General features: G+C 41.3%; 1 protein-coding gene across 1 annotated transcript in view; it reads right to left on the bottom strand.

Annotated features, from left to right (window-relative positions):
- The window catches only part of Usp53 (ubiquitin specific peptidase 53), a 57,720-nt gene extending 47,074 nt beyond the window's left edge, over nucleotides 1–10,646 (bottom strand). Inside the window, exon 1 of the mRNA XM_013023731.1 lies at nucleotides 10,571–10,646. The gene's annotated coding sequence lies outside the window, so the exon portion shown is untranslated. The remainder of the gene's footprint in view (nucleotides 1–10,570) is intronic.
- Nucleotides 10,647–15,032: the final 4,386 nt, after the last annotated feature.

Here is a 15,032-nt window from a genome sequence, read left to right on the forward strand (position 1 = left end):
TCTGAGCTACTGAGATTACAGGCATGTGCTACTAGTGCTAGGCTCCTTCCTGCATTTTTTTTTCATTCAACAAACACTTTTTGAGCCATGTACTACCACAGTTTGGTTTTTAATATAATGAGGAAAACCAGACAATATCACATATGATGACACCATATTAAATTGCAAAGTGTACTACAAGAGTATGCGGTAAAAACCAGTGAAACCACTAAGGGAAAACGTGGGATGGGAGGCATATATGAAATTCAGGACTGCTTGTACTATTACGTAAGATAGTAAAGGTTAAACCTACACAGGATTGGAAGGAGAGAAACAAACAAAAAACACCCAAGGGGAGGAATTCCAGGACAGTGATATTGGACCATATTTGCTATCGTGAAGAAGTGGCAGGAGAAAGGCTGACAATGAGCAGACAATGAAAGAGACAGAGACACAGGGGCTTGTGAGCCTTCATAAGGATTTTTTTTAAGGGTCTTCTTTCAACAAATCAACTCCTACCTTTTAGGAGCTTAGTTGGTGAGGGACATAGACACAAACTGATAATTAAACAATATTGTGTTACTTCCCTCCCACCCAACCCTGGAGACTATACAAAATAAAAGTATCTATAAAGAAGCACGGAGGAACTTTGGGGACACTGAAAGTGATGGCTTCCCGAAAGGAGAAGGAAATAGCATCTGTGGGATGGAGAGACCACGAAACACCTTTCTTGTTGTAGCCTTTTCCACCTCGGAGAATCTGCACCCTACCAGGAGTCCGATCTGGACATCCTGGGGAGTCTGGGAAGTGCTACAGAGAACTGGTGAAGTGTACGGCCCCCTTGGGTCCTGCCTTCACCCCATTACATAGAGAATGACCTGGAGAACATCCCACCTCTAACTCAAGCAACAGAAAGTGCCATTTCAGAATCAGCTCTTAAATTTCATCACCTCAATTCAAAACCTTCCACCACCACTACACCCCACTTCTTGAGATCAGCTGCTGCCATACAAGTCAGAGTGTGGATTTTAACCCTTCTCCCCAGGTAAACGTGACTAGTCCATAACACAGTCTTCCAGAGAAAGTATAACCAGACATGTGGAGAGTAGTAAGCACAACAATAGAGCGTAAGTGACTTGTGTGACACAGGTAACAAGAAGAGTAAAGAAGAGACAAATTTAAAACAGCTATCCTATCTTCCAAATGAGCATAGATAGATTTTTTTCAATAACTACTGAAATTTAAAAAAATCCAATACTGACTTAACTAGCAAACTGAACTAAGGGGAAGAAAACATTAGTGAGCACTAAGTTCAGTTCAAGAAATTCTTCTATGAAACACTAGAAAAGAAATAGACACAGAAAACACAGCGTGTTTTTAAAAGCTAAGAGGCTTGGATAAAATCTAAAATTAGAAATATCTACCTGATAGTATTCCTGGAAACACGAGAAAAAAATAAAGCCTAACTACATCCATAAAGGGTTGAGAATTTCTCAGAATTAGACTGAAAAAACCAGAGCAAACAAGATACATTTAAAATATCCAAACATAGAGGAAGGCAAGACCAAAAACTGTGGAACTTTGGCTGAGATGGAGAGGGAATAAAACTAAATCTGCCAAAAGCTAATGACAACAGACAAAATCTTCACAAGCTAGATGAAGAAAGAAAGAAAAAAAAAGAAATAGAAATAGCAATAATAAAAGAGGAGGGGTCAGATAGAGAGGCAATCACAACTGTCAAAGAATACCACTAAAATCTTACAGAAATAATATCGAAAATCTAAAGAAATCGATAATTTCCTAGCAAATGAACAACAGTAATCCAAGAAAAAGTATAAAACTGAAAGTAACTGACGAGGTGGGGAGACAAAAGGTTTCTCATTGAAAATGGTGTCTGGACCTGGATGACTCAAAGTCCAATTTTATCAAAGAACTGTTCCCTCCAAATGTTGAATTATTATTGCAGGCTGCAAGAGAAAATAAAATACAAAGTAACCTCACATCATCTCAAGAAGCTAATCTCAAAAGGTGATAAACCACCAACCAACGTGACGATTATAAATGCAAAATATTACTCACAAAACACCAGCACATAATCTACCAATGTATCAAAAGAATAACATGATGAAAAGAATAATGATGAATAGAATTTATTCCAGGAATAAAAATGCAATCCTATACTTATTCCTTTAATAAATATTTGGGAGGATGTGCACAACACAGCTAACACAGCATTATCTGTAATAGCCAAAAAGTGAAAACAACCCAAATGCCTAGCAACTGATGAATAAAACTCTTATGTGTGTATGTGCGTGTATATATTCATATAATAGAATATTATTCAGCCATAAGAAAGAACAAAGTACTGATTTATGGCATACCTTACATGAACACTGAAAACATGCAAAGTCAAAGGTAGTCACAAAAGACCACAGATTATATGTCATTCACATGACATATCCAGAGCCAGAGAAATCTACAGACACAGACAGGCAGACAATACATACATCTGAGGCAGGGCTGTTTAGGAGTAAAGTGGGGACGTTAGGGTCGGGAAGGGGAGCTATAGCTAAATGGTACAGGATTTCTTTCTGAGGCGATAAAAAGGTTCTGAAAATGTAGCAATGAAATATAAGTTTCTGGGTACATAATAAAAACCACTGAATTGTAGCCTTTAAGTGGGAAAATGCTATGATTTGTGAATTATATTGAAAAGCAAAGCCTAAGCTAGCAGGCTTATGGGAACTGAAGATTTGGGGAGACTGACTTTTAGCACTGTGATTTATCCCAACACCTGCTTTCCTTCTGGAAGCTTAGAGGCTTGGTACTTTCCCCAGCAAGAGCGTGTGTAGTTGGCCTCTCTGCAGTAAGGACACAGGGCACTGAGTCTCTGATGAGCTCCCTGGTAGACAGTATCTAACCAATGCTGTCTCATTTGCAGCTGGAAGGACCAGTGTGTCCTGCAAGGCTCCACCCACAAAGCTGACCAGAAGCTCAAGCTGTGTTTGCCTGCTTTGCTTTCACTGTAATAAATCATATCATGAGCACAACCAGATACTGAGTCCTGAGTGTTCCTACAGAATCCTCAAACCTGGCAGGTGGGAGGGACTTTAGGGATCTCCAGCCCAGAGGCATTGTGCTGCACTAGTCAGGGCCTGCTCTGCTATCTATAGAGCAAGGAATACTGTTGGTGGAATATCAGGGAAGAAAAACAAAAAAAGGTGCTTTCTTTTACTGCTAAAAACAAAACAATCTATATAAGCTATACTACTGTGACATTTTCTAGTTATGTAAATCTGGCAATAACTGCTCAAACTAAAAGCTAAACATACTGCAACCCTCAAACCTCCAAACTGAGAATCTAATCCTCCAAAATGAAGTGCTATTTATTTATTTATTTATTTTTGTCAGTTGTGGGGCTTGAACTCTGGGCCTGGGTGCTGTCCACTGTCCCTGAGCTCTTTAGCTCAAGGCGAGCACTCTACCGACCACTTGAGCCACAGTGCCACTTTCAGTTTTCTGCTGGTTAGCTAAAGATCCGAGTCTCATGGACTTTCATGCCCAGGCTGGCTTTGAACCATGATCTCAGCCTCCTGTATAGCTAGGATTACAGGAGTGAGTCACCAGTGCCCGGCATGAAGTGTTATTTTTATTGAGCAACTTTAGGTAGTAGCAGTGAATTATAGGAAGCAATGTGAATGTCTATGGGTCATAAACACCTTCACCGTAAGTTGGTTTGTTGCGAAAGTTTTAAATTTCCCGTCACCTCTGCACTCATTTTCAATATAAGTTGGGCATTTCATATTAAAGCAGGGTGTGGTGACTCTGACAGCGTCTGGTTCTTAGTTCTCAATGTGGTTGATCCAGAAAACAATCTTACACAACAGCCAGCTCTGCCACCTCCTTGTGGTGGATGAGTAACTTGATTCACCCTCTAGACCCAACCACGCTGAATGTGCTGTACAGACAGGCTGCAGTGATCCTCACTCAGTCTCAGCACGAGGCTCTAAAGCTATCAATCACTGCTCTCTGCAGGGAAAGTTCCTAGGTAACACCCTGGAGCTAAGTAAAAGCTCTGACCTCAGGTCCTTGCTTCCGGTCTTGCTTACCACCTACAGGAGCAAGTGTGCTTGTCTTGCCTGTTGTTCCTATACCGTCCCACTGTCCTCTCCCCTCCAGGTCTGAAAGTAATAAATGCTTCTGTTTTCATCTCTTTTGACCAACACATTCAAACCTCTCTTCTTTCTGACAGGGCTTTTAGAGAGAATGGTTCTTGGTGTAGGATTAAAGTAGACAGGGATGAGATGAGTGCCACCGGGTATCTGTCAGCATTCACAAGCTTCCAGTGAGAACAATCGCTCACAGGTCCAGTACACTTAGGCATTAGGTCAGATGTCAGAGGAGAAAGGCACATGGCAAGCACCCATGACCCAAATTGCCTGCAGTTATGTCAGGGCAGAGGTAGAACTTGCAGTGAATCACCAGAGACCTCAAGATTGCATCAAAAGAAATCACAGCAGTACTTTTGAGTAACAAAGGCAAAAATGTAGAAATTTAATAGCATCCCATTTACATAACATGATAAATGTGTGAAAACATGTTTCATATGGTCACCTGTGATGCTACATATGTATCTGAAATGGGGCTGGATAGTCAAGATAGAAGGTAAAAAGCCTGCGCTAACAAAGCAAAGTATCACTATAACATGGGTATGTAACATATAAACAACATATATATACACATACACATTCACAAATATAAAAATAAAAGAGATATACCAGAGGGTGTGGGGGTATGGCTCAAGTGGTAGAGTTCTTGGAGGACCTGAGTTCCAATCCCAAGATCACACACACACACACACACACACACACACACACACCAAGGACACACCAGGAAAGTGGTAGAGTTCTTGGAGGACCTGAGTTCCAATCCCAAGATCACACACACACACACACACACACACACACACACACACACACACACACCAAAGACACACTAGGAAAGTATAAACTTAAAGAAATTTAACAGCAATTTTAAGCAGAATTAAATTGATAAAGTGAATATTAAGCTGTGTCTGTAGGAAAATATAATAAATAAAAAGAGAAATATAACAGAAAATATGAATATATGCATGTATATTTGTATAATTTCAGAATATGCCTAGAAGAAATGCAAAAATACCAAATGAAAACCATGGTGCAGATCTCAGTAAGTTCATTATCAAACAGTAGCATACAGATCATATTATCTATAAACTAGAATTGAACACAAAAATAAGAAAAGTTATTAAATACACAGAATTCAACAGCAAAGTAATACACATTAACACTTACAAGAAGCTTCTAAAATACTACTTAGAGGAAAATTTAAAGTTTGAATGTAACACAAAAAAAGGGACCAAACAAAAAGAAGTACAACTCAACAGGACAAAAAATAAACAAGAAACCTCCTTCTCCCCAACAAAGAAATGAGATGAGAGCGATACCTAGCTGCAACCAACTGCTCATGAGAAATACACAGAATACACAGGAAACACTTGAAGATTACGGTTTTACAAGAGAAACACAGGCAAAGTCTAACTACCAACCAATGGAGACAATCACATAGCTAATAAACACACATTTGAACCTTAAAAGATTGTAAATTAAAGCATACTAGTACTCACTATGCATCAACTTGGCAACAATTACCCCATTATTTGGGGCTCTCTGAGGAGAAGAAGTGTGCAAGCCAAGGATGTGAAGAGAGGCTCAGGCCTTCCCTACAGGGGAGTAGAATTATAGGACGAGGATGACAGGCCTCTCAGAAATGAAGTCATCAGCCAGAGAAGCAACTTCCCAGTTTTCTACCTGGACCAGAAGAGGGATGCCTGCACCAACTTAGGCAGCAAAATGAGTTTTGTTTTGGCAAACAGTGGAGCTCCCTCCAGAACAGAATGCCTCAGCTTCTACACAACATCCAAAAGAAGTAGTCTAGTTGACATCCAAATAAACAAGTTCATCTTGACATCTTTTCCAGGATTGTGATTGGGGCTGGACATAATGTTTGCAAATCACGAACACATAGAAGCATAACCAACCAAAGGACAGATGAAAACAGAAAGAAGGATAAAAGAAAGTCAGTCAAACCAGGCTTATGATGATGACAGTTGCACTGGCGCCAAAAGGACAGTATTTTTCTTAGTAGTTATTTTATGTGACAGCACAACAGCTAGTCAGATAAATAAACCCACTGAAGCCACAATCTTCTACGTTTTGTGCACATGCTACAATATTTAATAAGGCCTGGGGCTGAAGTGGCTCAGAGCACCCAACTTTATAACCTTCAGTTTTATGACCTCCTTGCTGGTAGCAGAAAGGGAAGTACACCAGAGGGAATCTAACCCTAAGAGAAAGTCTAGAAGTAAGAATACCAATTAAATCCTTCCCCCTACCCCCCTCCCTCTCTTTTGTTGGTTGTAGGGCTTGTCCAGGGCCTGGGTGCTGTCCCTGAGACTCTTTGTGCTCAGGGCTAACACTCTACCACTTGAGCCACAGTGCCACTTCTAGTTTATTTGAATGGTTAATTGGAGACAAGTCTCACAAGGACTTTTCTGCAGGAGCTAGCTTGGAACTGCCATCCTTAGATCTCAGCTTCCTGTGTAGCCAAGATTACAGGTGTGAGCCACCAGCGGCCAGTCATGTCATTAGTGTTGATTTATTTTCTCAATTGGTATTTTTATATCCAGTTCTTTACAATTAACCAGTTTTGCTGAAGTGTACATTGTGCTCAGCAAAACATCCCAATGCAGAGTTCAATGAGTTCTAACAAAACTACAGTCCCATAATCATGACCACAAGCAATCATTTCCATCACCAAGAAACTTCTAACAATGTCATAAGCAGAATTCTAAAACTATACCCACCCTGAGCCCCAGCTTTCACACTCTACTCCCTAAAACCTGTAAATGTGATGAATAAGTTGACATTTAAGTAGGATGGGTCCAGTGGTTCATTCCTGAAATCCCAGCTACTCAGGAGGTAGAGATTGGAAGGAATGTGGTTTGAGGCTAGCTTGGACAAAAAGTAGTTGAGAGCAGGGTAGCATATGGTCCCAGAGATGTAAGATGGTCCCAGGGATGTGAGAGGCATTAGACAGGATGATAATAGTTGAGGCCAGCTCTGGGCAATGAATGTCAAGACCCTACCTGAAAAATAATTAGAGCAAAAAAAGGGCTGAAGATGTGGCTCACGTGGTAGAGTTCCTCTACTAAGTGTAAGGCCCTAAATTCAAATCCCTCCAAAGGATAAAAAAGATCAGTGGATTATTTAGTTGGCTCTACTGAAATCATGTGAGCCATTAAAAAGCAGAGATCTCTTCTCTCAGGCTGGAGCACTTTTGCAAAATGAGAAATACTTGATGTGCTACTACTACTGCTTTAAAGATAGAGAGGGGGTTCTCTGTGAGAAGAAATGTGGGTGGCCTTTTGGATCAGAGAAGAGATCCTGTTTAGCAGATAGCAAAGAAGCAGGGGTCTGAGTCCTACGAAGAAATAAATCTGCCGACAGTGCAAATGAGCATGCAAGCAGGTTCTTCTCTTGGCCACCACCTAGGGTGGAGGCCAGTCCATTTGACCTTGACTTCAGCCTGTGGGAACCAGATCAGGGAACTACTTGAGCCCATCTGGATTTCTGACCTCCTAAATTTAAAGTAATAGATGGGTGTTCTTTTAGATTGTCAAATTCATAATGATGTTATGAATTGAACTCCCAGAAAATGCTGGTCTGTTTTCTGTCACTATCATTTCAACTCTTCTGGAATTTCAAACAAAATGAAACTCTACAATCTTTCTTGTTTGGCTCATTTCAATTGGGGTAATACTCTTGGGTTTGTATATCACTTGAGATTCTCTCTCTCTGTATCTATCTGTACCAGCAACTCTTCATTCTGTTTTATTACTAAATAATATTCTGTGAGTGGTTTTGCCAAAATTGGTTTGTCCACTTACCAGAAGGGCATCTGCACTGCTTCCAATTAGGGGTTATAACTAAAGTAACTATCAATATTCAAGTATGAGTTTTCCTGAGGACATCATTTTCATTTCTTTTGGGTCTTAATCCTACATATTTCCTAGGGTTGTAGGGTTAAGTTTCTTCTAAAATTACATCATAATGCTCCTCTGGTCAAAATTTTGCAATGGATCCTTACAACATTCAGACTTTTTTTTTTTAAAGAGACTTATAAAGGCTGAAAGACTCTTGTCTTAGATCTATAAGTAAAGGCTATGATAGCTGAAATTTCTTGTAAGTAACAGAAATTTATTGCTCATAGTTCTGGAGTCCAGGAAGCCCTAAATAAAGGTGTCTGGCGAGGGTTCACTTTCTGCATCACAGGTGGTATTTCCTTGAAGCAGCCTCAAATGGTAAGAAGAAATACACAGGCTTCCTCTAGCTTCATTGATAAGGGCACCTATTCGTAAGAGCTTTGTCTTTAAGACCTAATCACCAGATACCTCTCCACCTCTCAAGACTATGGCACTGAGGATTATGAGCACATAAATTTTAGGGAATCACAAACATTCATACTATTGCAGCCTTATTATCTACCCAGAATTCTCACCCCTAACTTCACTTCTAACTTCCTGGCTTTTGGCTTTCTTCATTCCTGCCACCATGGCCCCCTTGTGATTCCTGAATACATACAAGCTCCTGTTCAAGGCCTTTGCACCAGTGTTCTTCTGCCTAAAAATATAACTTCCTGAAACTCACATGGCTTTGCCCTGCCTCCCTTCATGATTACCTTGCTAAAAACTCACCTCCTAAACGTAGCCTATGTTTATCTAAAATGCCAAACCACCATCTCTCCTGACTTCACTCCCCTTTTTCTTTTCTTCTTGTCTCTGTTTATCTTCAAATACACTATATTTCTTATTTAATTTGAGAATGTAAAGTAAATTCCAAGCATCTGGAACAGTCCAGAGCCCAAGGTAAGGGTACATATTCAATATTTATTGAACAAAGATCAGGAAATGAGTTGAAATCTTAAACAAGTCCTCTGAAAGCTCCTAAAAAAAATTAGCAAGGCAGGCACTGCAGGTATAGGACAATTTCCTATAGCCAGCAGCTAGGTTTATGTCAGCACCACATGACAAAAAGGAACTTTATAGCAAGCCTATATGGCAGCAATGTATATGAAGAAAAGTCTCATAAAGGCTCAAACAACCTGGTCACCTAAGTGTAAAAGGACCATTAGTAAAAGGGCAAGAAGTTTACAATGCAAGCTGAGGAGTTTGAAAAAAGCCAAAGCATAAACTATCTGATGCTCAAAGGATGCCCAGAAGGGTTATTAACAAAGATGGAACCCACATTCTGATACTGACTTCAAGTTTCTATATTAATTCTATGTTGATTCTATATTAATTCCTCCTTTGATCAAGTCCCGTCAACACATTAAGTCAACCACTGAGTCAGTAAAAATGTCAGCTTTATCACTTGTAATAAAAAAAAAATCTACATAAAAAAAGATGCACAGGGCTATGGTCAAAAGAAATACTACAAATACAGTAAGTATGCAATTAATACAATCTAATTTACAACCATGTAAATTGTTGTAAAATGTAAAATGATTCAAAAAATACAAAGACTTAAAAGTAAAAAGCTGGATGCCAGTGGCTCATAACTATAATCCTAGCTAAGATCCTAGGCTGAGATCTGAGGAATATGGTTCAAAGCCAGCCAGGGCAGGAAAGTCCTTGAGACTCTTATCTACAATTAATCACCAGAAAACTGGAAGTGGTGCTGTGGCTCCAAGTGGTAAAATGCTAGCCTTGAGTGCAAAAGCTTAGAGACAGACCAAGGCCCTGAGTTCACTAATCCTGTTTATGAAGTTATCTTGTAGTGTACAGGGAAACCACTGCAAACATCTTTAGTGAAAATTTAATTCATAGAATAACATGATGATCCATCAGCTATAAGAATAACTAGAATCCCAAAATACACCTAAATAGGGCTCATCAATCAGGTTCCTGAAGATGCTGTTTGGCTCACTTTACCATCCTTTGTCTCTTCAATATTCTTCCCAAACAATGTAGTAACTCTCATGTTATTACCTTCATATTCCTTTAGTTATTCTGCCTTCCTATTACGGCAACATAGTATAAATCTTTATCCAAGAGATACACAAAGTAACATAAGAATGAAGTAATACACTGTCCTTTGTTGGTGTTGTGTGAGTGACTAGGAACTTGAAAGGGGATTGCGAACAGAAGTAGAAACTTGCAAAGTAGAAGATACAATAAAAAACAGTTTTACCTTTGAGAACTCAATGTACTTTGGAATTGGTAGAGCTGATGAAGCTTACAAAAGAACAAATTTTTATTTGTGACTACTTAAACATCATCTTATTAGTTTTAAATCTAGTGCCTAAGCAATTATGACTAGCCTACAACAGTAGGCCTAGAAATGTTTTTTTTAAAATAAATGTGCTAGCCCAGAAACAAAACTAAACAAAAAAGTAAAAAACTTCCAAATGACTAATATTTCCTTTTTTTTTTCAAATCAGTATGATCAAATAGAAGACTAGTGTAATTATCTTTGAAATACTTTAAACATACCTCAGATAACTGATTTTGTTCCTTAAAACAGTCAAAAGAGTCACGTGAGAATTGTGCTGCACAAATCTTTATTTTCTGAAAAATAAGTATGAATATTTGAAGCTTTTCTACTTCATCCATGTCATGGACATTATTTTGTGGCCTAATAATACTTCTTCTGTGTAGTATTTTAGATGCCCAAAAGTAATAGGATTTTCTTTTTTAATAAAGAAAACCCAATAACATACAGAAAACCTATATAATCTCAACACTTGGGAGGCCAAAGCAGAAGTAGTCCAAATTTGAGACCAGCCTGGACTGCACAAAGATAGAGGAGATGAATTAAACTTGGAAAGAAAACAGTACAAATGTTTTTGGCTAAATAGTTTATGTTTTTATATATTTATTTTTTGTCGGTTGTGGGGCTTGAACTCTGGGCCTAGGTACTGTCCCTGAGCAATTCAGCTCAAGGCAAGTAGTACTCTACCACTTCAGCCACAGCGCCACTTCAAGTTTTCTGGTGGTTAATTGGAGATAAGAGTCTCATGAACTTTCCTGCCCTGGCTGGCTTTGAACATCAGATCTCAGCCTCTTGAGTAGCTAGGATTACAGGCATGAGCCACTGACACCTGGCTTGTATATGTATTATCTATAATGTTCCAACTATTCATTTTAAAAAAAACTCACCATAACTTGCTTCCCAAGGTTAAAATTATTTAATCTTTAAATTACCATTGACTGGTTTTATCTGAAGAAATAAATATCTGTTGCATCCATGTGTTGCTCCTATAATGTGTATAGTAGCATTTTTCTAAAAACATTTCTTCAATATGAAATTTGTAATATACCAATGTTACATTTATATCATCACTAATTTCTACCTAGCTCTTCAAAAATGACATAAACCAGCACATGTCTTTCCTTAAAACAAGAACTCATAAGCCAGGTGCTGTGGCTCACAGTTGTAATCCTAGCCAGATTCTAGACCTCAAAAGACTGAGATCTGAGGTTACTGACTCAAAGCCAGCCAGAACTGTCCCTGAGACTCTTATCTCCAATAAATTACTGCAAAGCCAGAGTGGAACTATGGCTCAAGTGGTAGGGTACCCATCTTCAGCAAAAAAGCTCAGGTACAGTGAGTGCCCAAGACCTCAGTTCAAGTCCCACATACACACACATACATACACATTCATATACTCACACACTCACACACACACAAACACATACATCTAAGAGCTCATGAGCAAGAATTCTACATCTTACCGAATGTACTCAAAATGTTACAGAGGCAATAAATAAGCTTTCAAGCTATTGAAATTTGTCTCTGGAATCTATAATGTTAAAATGCATTACAATTGTCAAATAATAAGAGCTGCTAAGAATTTTAATAACCAAACATCTTTTCAAGAAGCTTAATCTTTTACTTTATAAAAAATATATTTTTTGCAAAGTCGAGCAACATTCCTTCAGCCCAGTACTTTCCCAAAAGGCAACTGATTATGCTTCTTAAAAGTGTTTATAAATTTAGCTGGGCACCAGGGGCACATGACTGTAATCCTAGCTACTCAAGAGGCTGAGATCTGAGGATCACAGTTCAAAGCCAGCCCAGGCAGGAAAGCACGGGAGACTCTTATCTCCAATTAACTACCAGAAAACCAAAAGTTGCACTGTGGCTCAAGGGTAGAGCACTTGCCTGAAGCTGAAGAGCTCAGGGACAGTACCCAGGCCCTGAGTTCAAGCCCCACAATCAACAACAACAAAAAAAGTGTGTATAAACTTAAAGTAGGCTAAAATTCTCATTTTTAGTTTTATCTTGCTTAAAAAACTTCTAAAACCTATAGTATCAAAACTAGTTCTTGACAGTATAAAATATTTGACACTGAACAGTATGAAAGATCTTGAATCACAATACATACTGAAATCCTACAAGTGCTGGAAAGAATATTTAGTGTGTCAAAAGTAACAAACTTTTTAAAAAAACTACTTTTTGAGGGCTAAACGCATAACTTTTCCTACCAAATATGAAACCCTGAGTTTCAATCTCCAGTTTCCCTCTCCATAAAATTTTACTTTTGTATCTTTTAGAAAAAATAATATTAATGAACTGATTATCAGTGTCAAGTTCCATGAATTGTTTGCAATCTACAATTTCACATTTTAGGTGACTGGGAAAAAGCCACTACCAGTTAATTTATGAACAACTTTAAATAAATCACCTTCATAATTTATAACCAGTAATTATAAATCTAAACAAACTCCAAGTGAGCTCTTTTGAAAGTAAAACAGTAAAATACAAATCTAAAACCAGGCACAGGGAAGGTGGCTCAGTGGTAGAATGCTTGCCTTGCATGCACGATGCCCTGGGTTCTATTCTTCAGCACCACATAAGCAGAAAAAGCAGGCAGTGGGGCTGAGACTCATGTGGTAGAGCGCTGGTCTACAGCTGAAGAGCTGGGAGACAGTGCCCAGGCCCAGAGTACAGGCCCCACCAGCCACAAACACACAAAAAAGTAAAACCATACTTATTTTTCATAATGCCTACCTACAGTAAATCTATTTTGAATTCTATGACCGGAGTAAATAAGTCACATGTTACTTTTCACAGAGTAAGTTTTGCTCATCTTTTCCTTTTTAACAAGATGGAGGAATCTTTGCGTAGGACCATCATCAAGAAAGGAAAAAGGAAAAACTGGGAGAGAATGATGGACGGGGTGACATTTTCCAAAAAGAAATGTACTCAGGACCTGACTTATGTAACTGTAACCCCTGTTTACCTCTTTTAAAGTAACACTTCTTAAAAACTTAAAATGTTAAAAAAAAAGAAACTAAAAAGTACAGAAAACAAAGCTAACAAATATGTGTCAATTTTACCAAAAGTCCATTTTACTATTCCTTTTAAAATAGTGAAAATTAGCAAGACTTCACAGAAAGCTAAGGCAACCCACAATTAACTGTCTCCCCAAAAGTAGCCTAGAAAATTCCTTAAAGAGTATATGTATGTATGTTTTTGTTTTCTTCTTAGGCAAGGAAACATTTAGAAAACTTTGCTGCCTAACAGATAAGGGGGTGCAGAACGAACTCACTCAGTGAGCACCCAAGCCCCGCTTCAACAAACAAACCAACCTCGTAGTGGGGTAACCTTACACTGCAAGAGTTTACACCTGGGCAAGCACTTCCCGTTCTCCAACACTGTTTAAAAGCAGTTGGTCGCGCTATTTGGACGCTAAACATTAACTTTATACCTGTCCTGCACCACCAAGAACACCACCAACTCCACGATTCTCGAGAATCCAGCCCCTTCTCCCTTCCCAAGAAGGGACCAGAGCGCGGGGAGAGGCCGGGGCGGGCGCCAAGGTAGCGCACCTTCCCGGATCCCCACCCACCCGGAGGAACCGCAGCTGGATTCCAGAGTCTGCCCCATCCCCGCCCTCGGGCCCCGCGGCCACCACCTGGCCCTCCGGCCGGGCCAGAGGCCTGGGCTCCAGAGCCGCAGGAGGGGGCTGCGGGACTCAGGGATCCCGGCAGCTCGCGGGGTCAGGTGCAGACAGAGTCGCGGGGCTGCGAAGGGTGCTGACGGATGGGCGGGGGTGAAGGTGCCCGGGTCAGACCCGCAGGGCGGCAGGTCTTGGGGGTCCCCATCAGGCCCGGAAGGTGAGAGGTCCGGGGCTCCCCATCCAGACACGAGTTCCCGATCAGGCCCGGAGGGTGAGAGGTCGGGGGGGGGGTTCCCCTCCAGACACTAGTGCCCAGCCAGGCCCGGAGGATGGCAGGTCTTGGGGATCCCATCCCGGTCAGGCCGGGAGGGTGGCGGGTCGTGGGTCCCCACCCAGACACTCGTTCTCGGCTAGGCCCGGGCCGGGGGTCCCCACCCACCACTACAGTTTGGGAGACTCACCCGGAGCTCTGCCTCCTCCCGGCGCCGCGAGCGTGTTGTCCAGGTAGCGCACCCGGGCCTTCCACTCCCACAGAGCTACCTCGCGCTGACCCCGCTCCGCCTCACGCCGACACCCGACAGACACCCCAACAGCCGCCACCGCGCCGGGGTGCTCCGGGAACTGGGTTCCGACCCCGCAAGGAGCATGCGCACACGGCTCCGCCACCCCGGGGCCAGTCTGGGCACTGACACCTGCGATCAACAGGTCTCCAGAGTCCCGCCTTCCTGAGGCCCCGCCTTCCTGAGGCCCCGCCCCCTCTCCGCCGGGCCCACCCCCATCACGCAATGCTCTATTCCCGCGGGGGTTCGATGAGGGCGCGCGGTTCAATTGGCTTACTCCGGAGGGCGCGAAATCCCGCGAGATTTGCGGCTTGCCAGGTTTCCTCGCCCCAGCGGGAGCGGGAGCGAGGCGTGGTTGGGGTTCGTGGTCGGGGAAAGGTGGGTGTGGGCGAGGCCGCCCGCTGTCACGGAGCCGGAAGTCGGTTCTCGAGGAAACGCGGTGATTGCGTGCAGCGCGGGGTGATCGCGCGGGGGGCCCGGCGGTGCTGC

The sequence above is a fragment of the Dipodomys ordii genome, unplaced genomic scaffold, assembly GCF_000151885.1.
Source record: "Dipodomys ordii isolate 6190 unplaced genomic scaffold, Dord_2.0 Scaffold70, whole genome shotgun sequence".
Classification (NCBI taxonomy): Eukaryota; Metazoa; Chordata; class Mammalia; order Rodentia; family Heteromyidae; genus Dipodomys; species Dipodomys ordii.